Source organism: Taudactylus pleione, unplaced genomic scaffold, assembly GCF_031769625.1.
Source record: "Taudactylus pleione unplaced genomic scaffold, aTauple2 ptg000707l, whole genome shotgun sequence".
NCBI lineage: Eukaryota > Metazoa > Chordata > Amphibia > Anura > Myobatrachidae > Taudactylus > Taudactylus pleione.
The window spans coordinates 17132866-17147500 of record NW_028285109.1 but is presented as its reverse complement, the minus strand read 5'-3'; the positions used below and the strand labels follow the sequence as shown (position 1 = coordinate 17147500).

Genomic DNA, 14635 nt, shown 5'->3' with positions numbered 1-14635 from the left:
CAAGCATCAGTGCCCACTGCTCCTCAGAAAGAACCCCTAAATCCGCTTCCCATTTAGGTTTTAATGACAAACGGAGACTATCAGGAGAAAACTTTGAATTGAGAGTAGAGTACAGAATAGAAACAACCCCTCGATTTCCTAGAGAGAGCAACAGCGTCTCACTGGAGAGACAGAAAGACAAGGTGGGGAGTCCCCAAACTGGGCATGTAAAGCATGGTGTAACTAACTGTAAGATATTGAAAAAAGGTTGAGTTAGGACTGCTGAGCTCTAATTTGAGCTGGTCAAAAGTTTTAAGCAAGCTGTCTTGATAAATGTGGCCTAAAGTGGTCATGCCATACAAAGACCAGAATGATGACAGGATCATAACCCTAAACAAGAATAAAAATATAGGAATTTGCGCTTCACAATAGGCAGCTACTGGTGTCAAAGGGTAATTCCTATAAGTAGCCCCAAACAGAACATACAAATCACAATATAAAACAGTCACCAGAGCGTACAGGAATATAGGACATAAACTGGAAATCCAATGAGGTAAGTAGAACCCCTATAATAACAATATATACAATGTTCAAAAATAGTCAATATATAAAATTCTTGCAGTCTTTCACCGTAGTCACAATAGGAGGGTTTATTTCTATATATATCCAAGATGTGTTTTTCATAGAGATCTTCTCACTCCCATATCACACTTGTGCATATGAAAAAGAGGGAGAAAAGACCATCGTAGTGTATTACCATTTATTAAATAAAATATTCAACATCAGGATAAAAACATATCCACCAAAATATGATAAAATTCAAGGCGTAACAGAGAATGGGGGTGTAGACAGAATACACCAAAATCGCTAATAGAGCCCTTCCTGGGAACAGGAATACAGGGAATCCCAACGACCTGCAGTGTCTCTGAAGAATCTCCACTTCCTGGATCCAAGCCTTGGACTAAAACACCAACGCGTTTCAACTATAGATTTAGTCTCCTGCTTCTTCCTTCTGGGATCATAACCCTGTGTCCAAGTAAGCTATTGCTGCCGACCAGATCGCAACTGCCTGGTTCAAAAGGGAAGCGTACTTCTTATCCCTTTTACCTATAAGGAGAATCTGTAATTGGGACAATGAGTAATCAGTCTGCTCCCCCAGAAAGCCCAGCAGGGTCCTACCACTAGACCCGGTAGCTCCAGCGCAGGTGCTAGGTTTGCAATCACCCAAGGCAAAGCTACACTTTGCCGCCCCTACTACGACCAGTTTTCTATCCACTTGTTCACTCATCTCAGGCCATCCTCTTGCCTCGTGCTGTGCACCTCCATTCCTTGTCTGTGTCTGCTCCGCCTCCAGTGCTCTCCGCTGACCTAACGATCTGCACTGCTGTGTTTCGGAAGCCGGCTTCTCCAGTCAAGACTTGTAGTGGCAGCATCGCAACGTTACTACATCACATCTGCGACGCTGCCGGAAACAGGCACCGCCGGCAAATAGGGGCTTGGGTCCTGCTATCACCATGTTCTTGTTAGGTGGACTCTCCTACGCCCTCCAAAGGCCGGCGCCCTTAGGCAGCTGCCTAATGGTAGCGCCGGCCCTAGGTAGCCCACTCAATTAAATGTGATAACTGTGCTACCAGGTAATAGAGATGTAAATTGGACAAGGCTAAGCCGCCATCTCCCTTAGACCGGCATAGCTTATGACATTTGATCCTTGCCTTCTTATCACCCCATACAAAAGAAGAAATTAAAGCATTAAATCCCTGAAACACCCTGTCAGGGATATAAAGAGGTAAATGTTGCAGCACATAAATATATTTGGGTTGCATAATCATTTTAAACAAGTTAATCCTGCCAGTCAAGCTAAGGGGCAATTTCTTCCACATATGTAAGTTGGTTTTAAAAACTCCGTAATAGGGTGGAGATTCAATTTAACCAGCAGCGTCTCCGGCCCTCTTACCTGAGGGGGGCTGCCGCTGCTGCTGGTCTGGATGTGACCGGCTGGGTCCCGGCGCCTGCGCAATTAATCTGGCAAGCGCTGGGTCCGGCACATGAGCGGCGGTGGCACCGCACATGCGCATTAGCAACTGCTTCTGGAGGCTACACTGGTTTCATCCCCGAGAATCCCTGTAGCCAGAGGCGGGCTGGGCCGGGGGGCAGGGTGCCATATGCCCCCCAGGCCGGTGCACTTTTCCTTCAGGGAGGGCCGCAGTCACACACTGCACATGCAGGACTGATGACGGCCGGGTGACAGGCAGAAAGTGCTCTGCAAGTCGCTCCGACAATAGAACCATCAGAGCGGCTGGGCAGCATTCTCTGCTTGTTATCGGGCTGTCTGTCACATTCATGCAGCTTGTGACTGCACACTGAGCACTCCTTCTGAGTCCGCTCCGCAGCAGGGGCTGTGTGTGTGTTAAGTCAGTGTGCACAAGTAGCTTCCTGTCTGAGTCTGTCCCTCCCCTCGGGCCCTCCTTGAGTCTCCGCCCCTGCTATCCCCTGTCTGTCACTACTCTAGATCTGACGCTTCACTGTACTACTGGATCTACTGTACTCCCTCCTGTCCTGGTCAGGACCCCACCCCCTCCTCTCCTCTCTCTGACTGTTTTAAACTCCTTCCTGTCCCCAGCTAAAGCCCCGCCCGCTCACCAGGAGGCCCCGCCCCCTCTCTTACCTTGCCTGCCTATTTTATTCTACCTCCTCCTGTCCCTGCCAAAGACCCCGCCCCCTCACCCCGAGTCTCCGCCCCTTCTCTAGTCACTCTATCCTCATATCCTGTCTCTTCTTTTCCTGTACACTGGACCTCCTCAGGGACCAGAGACACATCCCCCTTCCATAAAGGTAAGTGCCAGTGTAGGGGGTGGAATACTTATGCAATGGGGAGGGGTGTAGTTTTTATCTTGGGGAGGGGGTGTTTTAATACTGTCGGTGCTGGGGATGGTGTAATGTGTGTATGTGGGGGGGTATTATTATTGTGTGTGAGGGGTATATTCATAATATCTGTGTTTTATGTGGGTCTCTGCATTATCTGGTGATTACTGCTATGATCTGCATTATCTCTCATGCCATTGCGATGCTCCCTGATCTGTCGGTCACTGCAAACATCTCTGCATTATATACAGCCACTGTGACGCTCCCTGATCTGACGGTCACTGAAAACTTCCCTGCATTATATGGCAGCCACTGCGACGCTCCCTGATGTCAGTCACTGCGAACATCTCTGCATTATATACAGCCACTGTGACGCTCCCTGATCTGACGGTCACTGAAAACTTCCCTGCATTATATGGCAGCCACTGCGACACTCCCTGATCTGGCAGTCACTGCGAACCAGTTTGCATTATATGACACATCACCGCGACGCTCCCTGATCTGGCAGTCACTGCGAACCTGTTTGCATTATATGACACATCACTGCGACGCTCCCTGATCTGGCAGTCACTTGCACCTCTCTGTATTATATGACACATCACTGCGATGCTCCCTGATCTGACAGTCGCTGCGAACCTCTCTGCACTATAAGACACATCACTGCAACGCTTCCTGATCTAGCGGTCACTGAGAACCTCTCTGCATTATATGGCACATCACTGCGACGCTCCATGATCTAGCGGTTGCTGCGAACTTCTCTGCATTATATGGCAGTCACTGCGACGCTCCCTGATCTGACAGTCGCTGCGAACCTCTCTGCATTATATGGCAGTCACTGCGACGCTCCCTGATCTGACAGTCGCTGCGAACCTCTCTGCATTATATGGCACATCACTGCAACGCTTCCTGATCTAGCGGTCACTGATAACCTCTCTGCATTATATGGCACATCACTGCGACGCTTCCTGATCTGACAGTCGCTGCGAACATCTCTGCATTATATGGCACATCACTGCGACGCTTCCTGATCTAGCGGTCACTACGAACATCTCTGCATTATATGGCACACCACTGCGACGCTTCCTGATCTAGCGGTCACTGCGAACATCTCTGCATTATATGGCACATCACTGCAACGCTTCCTTATCTAGCGGTCACTGAGAACCTCTCTGCATTATATGGCACATCACTGCGACGCTTCCTGATCTAGCGGTCACTGCGAACCTCTCTGCATTATATGGCACATCACTGCGACGCTTCCTGATCTAGCGGTCACTGAGAACCTCTCTGCATTATATGGCACATCACTGCGACGCTTCCTGATCTAGCGGTCACTGAGAACCTCTCTGCATTATATGGCAGTCACTGCGACGCTCCCTGATCTGACAGTCGCTGCGAACCTCTCTGCATTATATGGCACATCACTGCAACGCTTCCTGATCTAGCGGTCACTGAGAACCTCTCTGCATTATATGGCACATCACTGCGACGCTTCCTGATCTAGCGGTCACTGAGAACCTCTCTGCATTATATGGCACATCACTGCGACGCTTCCTGATCTAGCGGTCACTGAGAACCTCTCTGCATTATATGGCACATCACTGCGACGCTTCCTGATCTAGCGGTCACTGAGAACATCTCTGCATTATATGGCACATCACTGCGACGCTTCCTGATCTAGCGGTCACTGAGAACATCTCTGCGTTATATGGCACATCACTGTGACGCTTCCTGATCTAGCGGTCACTGAGAACATCTCTGCATTATATGGCACATCACTGCGACGCTTCCTGATCTAGCGGTCACTGAGAACCTCTCTGCATTATATGGCACATCACTGCGACGCTTCCTGATCTAGCGGTCACTGAGAACCTCTCTGCATTATATGGCACATCACTGCGACGCTTCCTGATCTGGTGGTCACTGAGAACCTCTTTGCATTATCCGGCGGTCACTGTGATGTTCCTTGCTTTATATGGTGGTCACCATAATATTCTCTGCATTACAATAGTGGGCACTGCAACACTCTCTGTATATTATATACCGGTTACTGCCCACTATTTGAATAATCTAAAGTCTCTCCGGCTTTATACTAGAAAAACAAATATGTTACGTGAAATTAAAGAAGACAGGACAGGGTGCCCAGTGTGCAAAAATGTCTAGGTGCAGCTATGCATGTGACAGTGAGACTTGACAAAAGACATTGGCCCTCATTCAGAGCCGCTCGTTAGCGGCAGTACGCTCGTTCCGAGCGATGTTTGCACATCTGCGCATGCGTACGCTTTTTAGTACGCATGCGCAAACCAGTCAGTGCGGCCGAAAATCGTTTGTACGCTATATAGCGAGTGCCTGCTATTTTGAGTGACAGAATGAGGCGTATGTGGGTGGTAACAGGGGAAGGTGCTTGAAAATGGGGAGTGGAGATCCGAACGCAGGCGTGCTTAAAGGTCAAAACGGGCGTTTTATGGGTGTGTATATTTAAAACAGCAGCGTCAATGACCACGTCACTGGGTTATTTTATAGCCAGAACTGCTCGCAAATTTGTGGTAGCAAACACCAACCACAAGAATAGCGAGCAGTTCATACGCTGGTCGATGTACTCGATTAATCTAATAAATAGCGGACATGACGTATGGTGCGAGCGGCCAGGGGGCGTTTTTAACAAATAAACGAGCGTATGTTTTGCTCGTTCGTTCAGGCTTAGAGGTGTGAACAGACTGCAATGTGCGTACGGATCATTTGAATAGCCACCCCTTGTTTTTAAACGAACGACCGCAAATAGCGAACGGCTCTGAATGAGGGCCATAGCTCTGTTAAAGAGCCAGACACAATTCCAGGATCTTGGGTAGGCTGCTGATATTTACTGTACAATGTTTTGCTAAACTATTTTAAGTCAGTGAATGAGTAAAAACATGTATTTAACACTTTCACTGCTGCTGCCATTGTTAGATGCGCTGAACTCTTGCTTGACTGTGGCCTATAAGTTCCCATATGAGGTTTTTAATTAATTGATATTTGCCGTTCAATCGTCTTAATGAAAACAGTACATGTGCTGCAGCTCCATAGCCTGTGAACATAATGCAGATATTCTACCTGGGATGCTTATTGTTCACTAACAAGCAGTAGAATACATTATTATTATGCCACATTTGTAATGTTTTTATTTATTTTTTACTTATAGAATGGGAATTTATTAACCATACTTTTTTTTTTTTTATATAAATTATCATAATTACCAGTCACTGCAATAGTCCCTATATTGTATACCTGTTACTAAAATTGTGCCTGTATTATATATCTGTCACAAGAATTGTCCCTGTATTGTATATTGGTCACGTCAATAATCCCTGTATTGTATAATCATCACAGGAATGGTTCCTGCATTGTATAATGGTGAGTAGAATGGTTCCTGCATTGTATAATGGTGAGTAGAATGGTTCCTGCATTATGTAGGGATCATCACTAGAATGGTTTCTGGTTCGGGATGGGGCTGGTCTTTGTATTTGTTTATAGCTCTTTGACATAACAATTTTTCATATATTTCATTGGGTAGTTAAAGCACACCTACAGAGGCTATTATCGGGATGTAGTCAGCATCCTGTCACACGGCATGCCGACGGTCGGGATCCCGGGTTCAGAATACCGGGTGACAGCGTCCTGAAGGTAAGTATCAGAATGTTAGGTTTAGGGTTAGAGTTAGGCACTAGGGGGAGGGTTAGGTTAGGCACCGGGAAGGCCTGTGAGATAGTCATGCGAAGCCATCAGTTGGGGCCTGAGTGTCCCCCAGTCAGGATTAGGCACTAAGGGGGAAGGTTAGAGTTAGGCACCGGGGAGGGAGGGTTAGGGTAGGGAGAGTGGGAGGGTTTATCGGGATTCTGACAGCCGGGATCCCATACCCAACCCGCTATTATCATGAGTCTTTCCCAATTGCAATGTGCTGGTAGAAAAACCGGGCCACTTACTTGTGTCTGCCCCCCAGGGTAAAAGTTGCCAGTCAGCCCCTGCCTGTAGGGCTGCATGAGAGGCAGAGCAGCGGCTTCCACTGGAAGCCGCTCTCTGCTAATCGCAGCCCGGTCTAATAGTACCAGGGGGAGGAGACACCACCCCCTGGCTGCATGTCTTTTGCATGACTGGCAGGTGGTGCTTCCAATGGGAAGGCACATCCAGTCACAGAGAAGCCAGTGCAGTCACGGACTGCAACTGGCTCTCTGAAGTCATGGATGATTTTACAGGGGGGGCTGCAACGCCTCTGTAAAATCCACTGAATTTAACATAATTATGAGGTGATTGAGACACCCAGACACCCAAATATTTAAAACAGTTAGTTCATTGTAGAGAGAAAACTGGAGTCAGTGCAACCGGAGACCCGCCCATAATAGAAAAAATACTGGTATATGTTATTTTTATACATTTGTAAGGTACACAGTGTGCTGCAGCCCATATTCCTAGGCTAAGAAGAGTAAATTCCAGGAAACAGATATTTATAACTGAATAAGTAGGGATAAGAGTGACTACAGGTGTCAGCTGGATGGCATCCCTTTCCAGATTTTTTACTCTAAGTTATCACACGAGTTTCTCCTTCCTCAGTATTGTTCAATGTTAGGGCACAGCAATCCTTTTGATAGTTCCATGTGATTGTGATATATAAAGCTTCAGAGCACTATTGTAAGTAATCTACCAAGCCACCTCTAACTGCCGATACTCTACTCAGGGTTTTATCCTTATGTACGGAGGCCCCCACCCCACCCCACCCCACCCCTCGCATTGCGATTATACTCATACAGAAAAACCACTCACAAAGTGAGTGACAAGTAGTCAGTGTTTGGGGGTGGAAACGGGGATGGTTAGACGAATTCAGATGTGTCTGACCTTTCAAACACCCATTTGATGGGCATACATACATTAGCCATTGTGATCTTCTGCACAGCATGAGAGCTATCTGCGTGCACTGCATACTTGCCTATTGCTGCCCCCTCCTACTGGAGAGGGCAGCCAGGTCGGTAGAGAGGTGGTGCGGTGGTCCAGAAAGTGGGCGGCTTAGGGAGCGTGACTGCATCGACCCCCCCCGTACAACCCACTTGTGCTCTATATGTGGTTGGCCGTGGGGGGTTGCGAGCTGGTGGACGGGGGACCGTGGGGTGCTGGCGTTGGAGGGAGGTGCAGGAGACTTGCCTACTTTTCCAATTTTCAGAGCCTCCCATCAATGCAGGGAGTGTAGGCAAGTATGGTGCAATGAGAGCTTTATTGCTGTGTGACTGCCCAATCTGCATCGATGTTACCAATGTTTACGCTGTTGAACAGATATGAGAGGGCAGCAGTGGGTGTGCCTATGCTCGGCTAAGCTGCAACTGCGATGTGTGAGCTATCGCTAGGGATGTGCGCTGGACCATTTTTGCCGGATTTGGGTTTGGTTCTAATTCGGCGTCCGGCTTTGGATTTGGATTTGCCAAACTGCGGTGACTGGTTTTGGATTTGGATTTTTTTACAAAAATTGACAAAAAAAAGCTAAAATCACATAAATTGGGCTTTTTTTTTCTTCCTAGAGTATTATTAACATCAATAACCTTAATTTCCAGTCATTTACAGTCAATTTAGACCAACTCACAGTTTAAATTATAGTTTTCACCATTACCACAAAGGTTGCAGTGAGCTGACTGGTTACCAAGCGACAAAGCAGCGTCACAGACACTACTGTTTAAAGCACATCAATGACACATTGCCACACAGCAGTGGCAGAAATTAAAAGTAGTGCACCTACCCAGTGGGGTACGGCCAGCAGAATCACAGTACTTGTTTACAAAGTGTGCTACCGCCGTAGGAGTCACAGTGCACAATCTTATTCACATTACACCGCACATTGGCCCTCATTCAGAGCCGTACGCTCTGAGCAGAGCGCACGCTCTGAATGAGGGCCGGGCTCCATTTTCATGGAGCGTCCTCCTGGACGCTCGTATAGCTGTGGGTCACCACCCACAGGCTATACGAGCGTGCATTGTGAAGGTCGCGATGGTCGAGACCATCGCGACCATCAAATTTGCGAGCCGGAGCCTGCGGTTGAGGTTTTCAACCGCAAGCTCCGGAGTGATTTTGGCTCTATCAGAGCCAAAATCACTCCCACTGACATCACTAGTGATGTCAGTGGGCCGGCTTTTGACGGGAGGCGTTCCCGTGGGAACGCCCCCGTCAGGGAGGCACGCCCCTGGCACGCCCACCAAAGGGGGCGTGCTGTCAATCAACATTGACAGCACGCCCCCTTTGATCGGACACAATGAGCGAAGGACTTTCCTTCGCTCGTCGCGTCTGGCGCATGCGCACGACGGAGCTCCCTCCGTCGTGCGCATGCTCAGTCCATAACATCGACCCACTTGCGAGCGGACAGCCGCTCGCGAGTGGGTCTGAATCAGGCCCATAGTGTCCCTGATTCACATTACACCGTAAAGTAGTGTCTCTTATTTATGTTACGACACACAGTAGTGCCCCTTTTACACAATGCCCACAGTAGTGCCCCTTTTACACAATGCCCACAGTAGTGACCCTTATACACAAAGCCCACAGTAGTAATGCCCCTTATACAATGCCCACAGTAGTAGTACCACTTATACAATACCCCCAGCAGTGGTGTCCCTTACAGAATGCCCCCAGTAGTGGTGCCCCCTATGCAGTCCCCTTAGTAGTAGGGCCCCCTATGCAGTGCCCCCAGTAGTAGTATGCCCCCCAGTAGCAGTGCCCCCAGTAGTAGTGCCCCCATTAGCATGCCCCCAGTAGTAGTATGCCCCCCAGTAGCAGTGCCCCCATTAGCATGCCCCCCAGTAGCAGTGCCCCCATTAGCATGCCCCCAGTAGTATGCCCCCCGTAGCAGGGCCCCAGTAGCAGTGCCCCCAGTAGTAGTGCCTCATTAGCATGCCCCCAGTAGCAGTGCCCCCATTAGCATGCCCCCCAGTAGCAGTGCCCCCAGTAGTAGTGCCCCCATTAGCATGCCCCCCATTAGCATGCCCCCCAGTAGCAGTGCCCCCAGTAGTATGCCCCCCAGTAGTATGCCCCCCAGTAGTATGCCCCCCAGTAGTATGCCCCCCAGTAGCAGTGCCCCATTAGCATGCCCCCAGTAGTATACCCCCCCAGTAGTAGTGCTCCATTAGCATGCCCCCAGTAGTATGCCCCCAGTAGCAGTGCCCCCATTAGCATTCCCCCAAGTAGCAGTGCCCCCAGTAGCAATGCCCACAGTAGTATGCCCCCCAGTAGCACCCACCCAGTGGGGTATGGCCAGCAGAATCACAGTACTTGTTTACATAGTGGGCTACGGCTCAAGGAGTCACAGTGCACAATCTTATTCACATTACACCGCACATAGTGTCCCTGATTCACATTACACCGTAAAGTAGTGTGTCTTATTTATGTTACGACACACAGTAGTGCCCCTTTTACACAATGCCCACAGTAGTGCCCCTTTTACACAAAGCCCACAGTAGTAATGCCCCTTATACAATGCCCGCAGTAGTAGTGCCACTTATACAATGCCCCCAGCAGTGGTGTCCCTTACACAATGCCCCCAGTAGTGGTGCCCCCTATGCAGTCCCCTTAGTAGTAGGGCCCCCTATGCAGTGCCCCCAGTAGTAGTATGCCCCCCAGTAGCAGTGCCACCATTAGCAGGCCCCCAGTAGTAGTGCCCCCATTAGCATGCCCCCAGTAGTAGTATGCCCCCCAGTAGCAGTGCCCCCATTAGCATGCCCCCAGTAGTGTGCCCCCATTAGCATGCCCCCAGTAGTAGTATGCCCCCCAGTAGCAGTGCCCCCATTAGCATGCCCCCAGTAGTATACCCCCAGTAGCATGCCCCCAGTAGTATGCCCCCAGTAGCAGTGTCCCCATTAGCATGCCCCCAGTAGTATGCCCCCCAGTAGCATGCCCCCACTAGTATGCCCCCCAGTAGCATGCCCCCAGTGGTATGCCCCCCAGTAGCAGTGCCCCCATTAGCATGCCCCCAGTAGTATGCCCCCCGTAGCAGGCCCCCAGTAGTAGTGCCCCCATTAGCATGCCCCCCAGTAGCAGTGCCCCCAGTAGCATGCCCCCCAGTAGCAGTGCCCCTATTAGCATGCCCCCAGTAGTATGCCCCCCAGTAGTAGTGCCCCCATTAGCATGCCCCCCAGTAGCAGTGCCCCTATTAGCATGCCCCCAGTAGTATGCCCCCCAGTAGTATGCCCCCCAGTAGCAGTGCCCCATTAGCATGCCCCCAGTAGTATACCCCCCCAGTAATAGTGCCCCATTAGCATGCCCCCAGTAGTATACCCCCCAGTAGTATGCCCCCAGTAGCAGTGCCCCCATTAGCATGCCCCCCAGTAGCAGTGCCCCCAGTAGCAATGCCCCCAGTAGTATGCCCCCCAGTAGCAGTGCCCGAATTAGCATGCCCCCCAGTAGCAGTGCCCCCATTAGCATGCCCCCCAGTAGCAGTGCCCCATTAGTATGCCCCCAGTAGCACCCCCTTAAAAACGCACAAACAAAAAAAGAAAGAAAAAAATTACCTGAATCCCCGCTCCTGCCGCCATCCGTCCCGCTCTATTACGCGTGGAGGGAGCCGGAAGACGGAGCTCCTGAGTGAGCTCCAACCGGCTCCCTCCGTGCAGCAGCCAATGAGAGTCTGTCTGACTCTCAATGGCTGCTATTACAAACACACAGCTGCGCTGGCGGCTGTGTGTTTGATCTGTGCAGGGCAGACCGCTATCACAGCGGTCTGCCCTACACTAGAGGAGCCCTGACGTTGGATTCTCTAGCGAGAATCCCACATCAGGAGGCCGCCGTTCGGCCCCGAACGGGGATCCGAGTCAGGCGGGGACCACCCGAACAGGGGGCCTGATTCAGAGCCGGACGCTATTTGTGGACGGTCGTTCCAAAAAAGGGGCCGGCTATTTAAATTGACCGCTCGCTCTTTGCGGTTTGTTGACGCCTCTATGTCTGAGCGAACGAACGAAAAATGCGCTCGCTATTTTGTAAAGACGCCTCTTTGCCGTTCGCAACACACGTCATCTCAGGTATTTATTAGATTAATCGGGTACATCGAAAGGCATCTGAACTGCTCACCGTGCTTGTGGTAGGTTTTTCCTACCGCAATCACTGCGAGCAGTTCAGGCTAAAAGACAACCAAGTGACGAGGTCGATGACTCTCCTTTACTAATAATGCACTCCCATTAAACGCCCTTTTTACCGTTTGGCACACCTGCTTTTGGATCTCCACTCCCCCGTTTTCAAGCACCTTCCCGTTACCACCCACAAACGGTACATTCTGTCAATCAAATTAGCAGCCCCTCGCTGTTTTGCGAGCGCACGATTTCCGACCACAATGACTGGTTTGCGCATGCGCATTACAACCCATACGCATGCGCAGTTGTGCGAACATCGCTCACAGCGAACGAGCGGCCGCTTACAAGCGGCTCTGAATCAGGCCCAGGGTTCGGGTGGACTCAGATCCCCTATGTTCGGAGCGGTTCGGATTCCACAGAATCCGAATCGCTCATCTCTAGCTATCGCAGTTGCGATTCCATTAGCGTAAATCTCTGGATCAGGCTCTAAGGCCCTCATTCAGAGGCGGTCGGAGGATGCAAGCGGTCGCTCAGAAACTGGGCGGCCGCTTGCATCCTGACTGGCCGCCTCTGTTTCGGTCGTTAGGCTGTGGGTTTACACCCACAGCTCTAACGACCGCTAGGGTGATGGTCGCGATGGTCATAGACCATCGCGACCATCGGGGCTTACGACGAGACCCTAGGGTAGGGTCTCACTTGTCATAAGCCCCGGAGAGCTTCTGGTTCTGTCAGAGCTGGAAGCTCTCCACTGACATCACTAGTGATGCCAGTGGGGCCTCCCCCAAACGGCAGGCGTTCCCATGGAAACGCCTCCGTTTGGGCTGCCACCCCCCCGGCCCGCCTTCCAAACGGGGCGAGCTGTCAATCAACATCGACAGCTCGCCCCCTTTGGAAAGAGACCCGCTACGACCGGCGCTGTCGGTCGTAGCGGGTCTCACGCATGCGCACGAAGGAGCCGGCTCCCTCGTGCGCATGCGCACTGGACAAACATCGAGGCGGCCGTGCGGTCGTAGACCGTACGGCCGCCTCTGAATGAAGCCCTAAATTCTCTCAAAGTACAAAATCACAAGAACAATATGGCAGAAGACAGTGAGGGGTAAATTTACTAGAATTGGTGTTGGTCCTTGATTGCAATCTCAGGTGAGATTTTTCTCTTTCCACTGATAAACTCGGGTGAGATAGCAAACTCAAATAAACTCACCATCGGCCAAACTCTGAAGTACTTTTCATGAAAAAGATACAACTCAGGAATTTACCAAAATTCGATATTACAATCTCGGGTGTAATTGTAGCAAACTCGCAGCTAAATTGAAGTTTCAAATAGACCACCTCCTGAGCTGCGAGTTTGGCAGAAAGATACACAGATCAGTGTGATTTGTGTATGTTTCTGCATGTAAACACTATCTAAAGGGTTAATATAAAATAAATTATGTTGGGTCCCCCCCTAAAAAAGCATAACCAGCCCCGGACTGCTCATGCAGAGCCCTGGTTCCTAAAAAGACAAGGTAAAAGACGAGTAGGGTTACCCCGTATTTTAGGAACCGGCACTGGGCTGCTGAGCCTGTCCTCGTTTTAAAATTAGGGGGGGGGAGGGAATTGCATAGGGGTCCCCCTATTTTTAAAACCAGCACCGCACTCAAATCCGGCCGGGGTGTAATGCCACAGCCTGGAAACCCTTTCACCGGGTCTCCCTACCCAAAGCATTATCACCCCAAGCCGGTCAGCCCAAGCCGGGGATTTCAGGGGAGGTGGGGACTCCCTAATAAAGGGATCCACCCTCTCCCGAGCACCGCAGGCTTAGGCTGAAGCCCAGTGCTCTTTCCCACACCCCTGGAGCGGTGGGTACGAGGGTAATAGTGTTGAAAATAGTGATAAACTATTGTTTTTTACCGTGAAACTACAAGTGCCAGCATGCCTGCCCTTTGGCACTTGTGGAACTACAAGTGCCAGCAGGCGGCCGGGCACCCGTACTCCAACTGTAAAATAAAAGAATAGTTAAAAAACCACAAGACACACACACCACAGTAAGTAAAGTTTTATTTCACACCTACCACACTCACACAAACTTACCTGCTGCCCGACGATCGGTCCCCTTGTCCAAGTAGAAATCCACTGGGTTACCTGTGAAAAAAGATCCTATACTCACCTGGGTCCTGGCGCCAGTCTCCGTAGCATCCAACATTCTAGGCAAAAAAACAAACGGACTGTAGCAATGTATGTGTTGTCATATTTGTTGGATGTAACCTATTAAGATATTAGCGCAGGGAAAAAGTTTTGCCTCAAAACAGAAGGCGGCGAAAACATTGCGGCTCGGCTTTTCATGGCTAATTGAATATGGGCCTCAGAGGGTAAACTGATTGAAATGGACAAATCCCTTAGAGGAGGCAGGCATGGAGATGGAGCTTGTTTATCTCAGGCCAATAGAGTGATGCAATACATTTACTGTTCCTCCTTAGCACAGTCATTTGTTTTCATATCCAGTATGCAAAATAAAGTTTATTTCACAGTGTGTCATGAGTGTTCCCATTCTGTCATACATATAAAGCTACACTGTGTAGAAATGGGGTGTGGTATGATATGTTGACAGTCATAATGTCAACATGACACTGTCAACATGATCAGAATGTTGACACTGAAAATGTGGACATTTATCATGTAGATACTGATATGTCGACATGCTAGAATGTTGACAAATCGTCCCTGGTGGCCCAGCGCCAGGGACGATT

The 14635-nt window shown here is 49.9% G+C and overlaps 1 protein-coding gene across 5 annotated transcripts in view; it reads right to left on the bottom strand.

Moving 5' to 3' along the window:
• The window catches only part of ARMH4 (armadillo like helical domain containing 4), a 348598-nt gene that overhangs the window by 292681 nt on the left and 41282 nt on the right, over positions 1 to 14635 (bottom strand). The window contains exon 1 of one of the 5 annotated variants that reach the window (XM_088456485.1): positions 1934 to 1991. The exons of the other annotated variants lie outside the window; for them this stretch is intronic. The gene's annotated coding sequence lies outside the window, so the exon portion shown is untranslated. Of the gene's footprint in view, positions 1 to 1933; positions 1992 to 14635 lie in introns of those variants that run through there. 5 annotated transcript variants of the gene reach the window in all.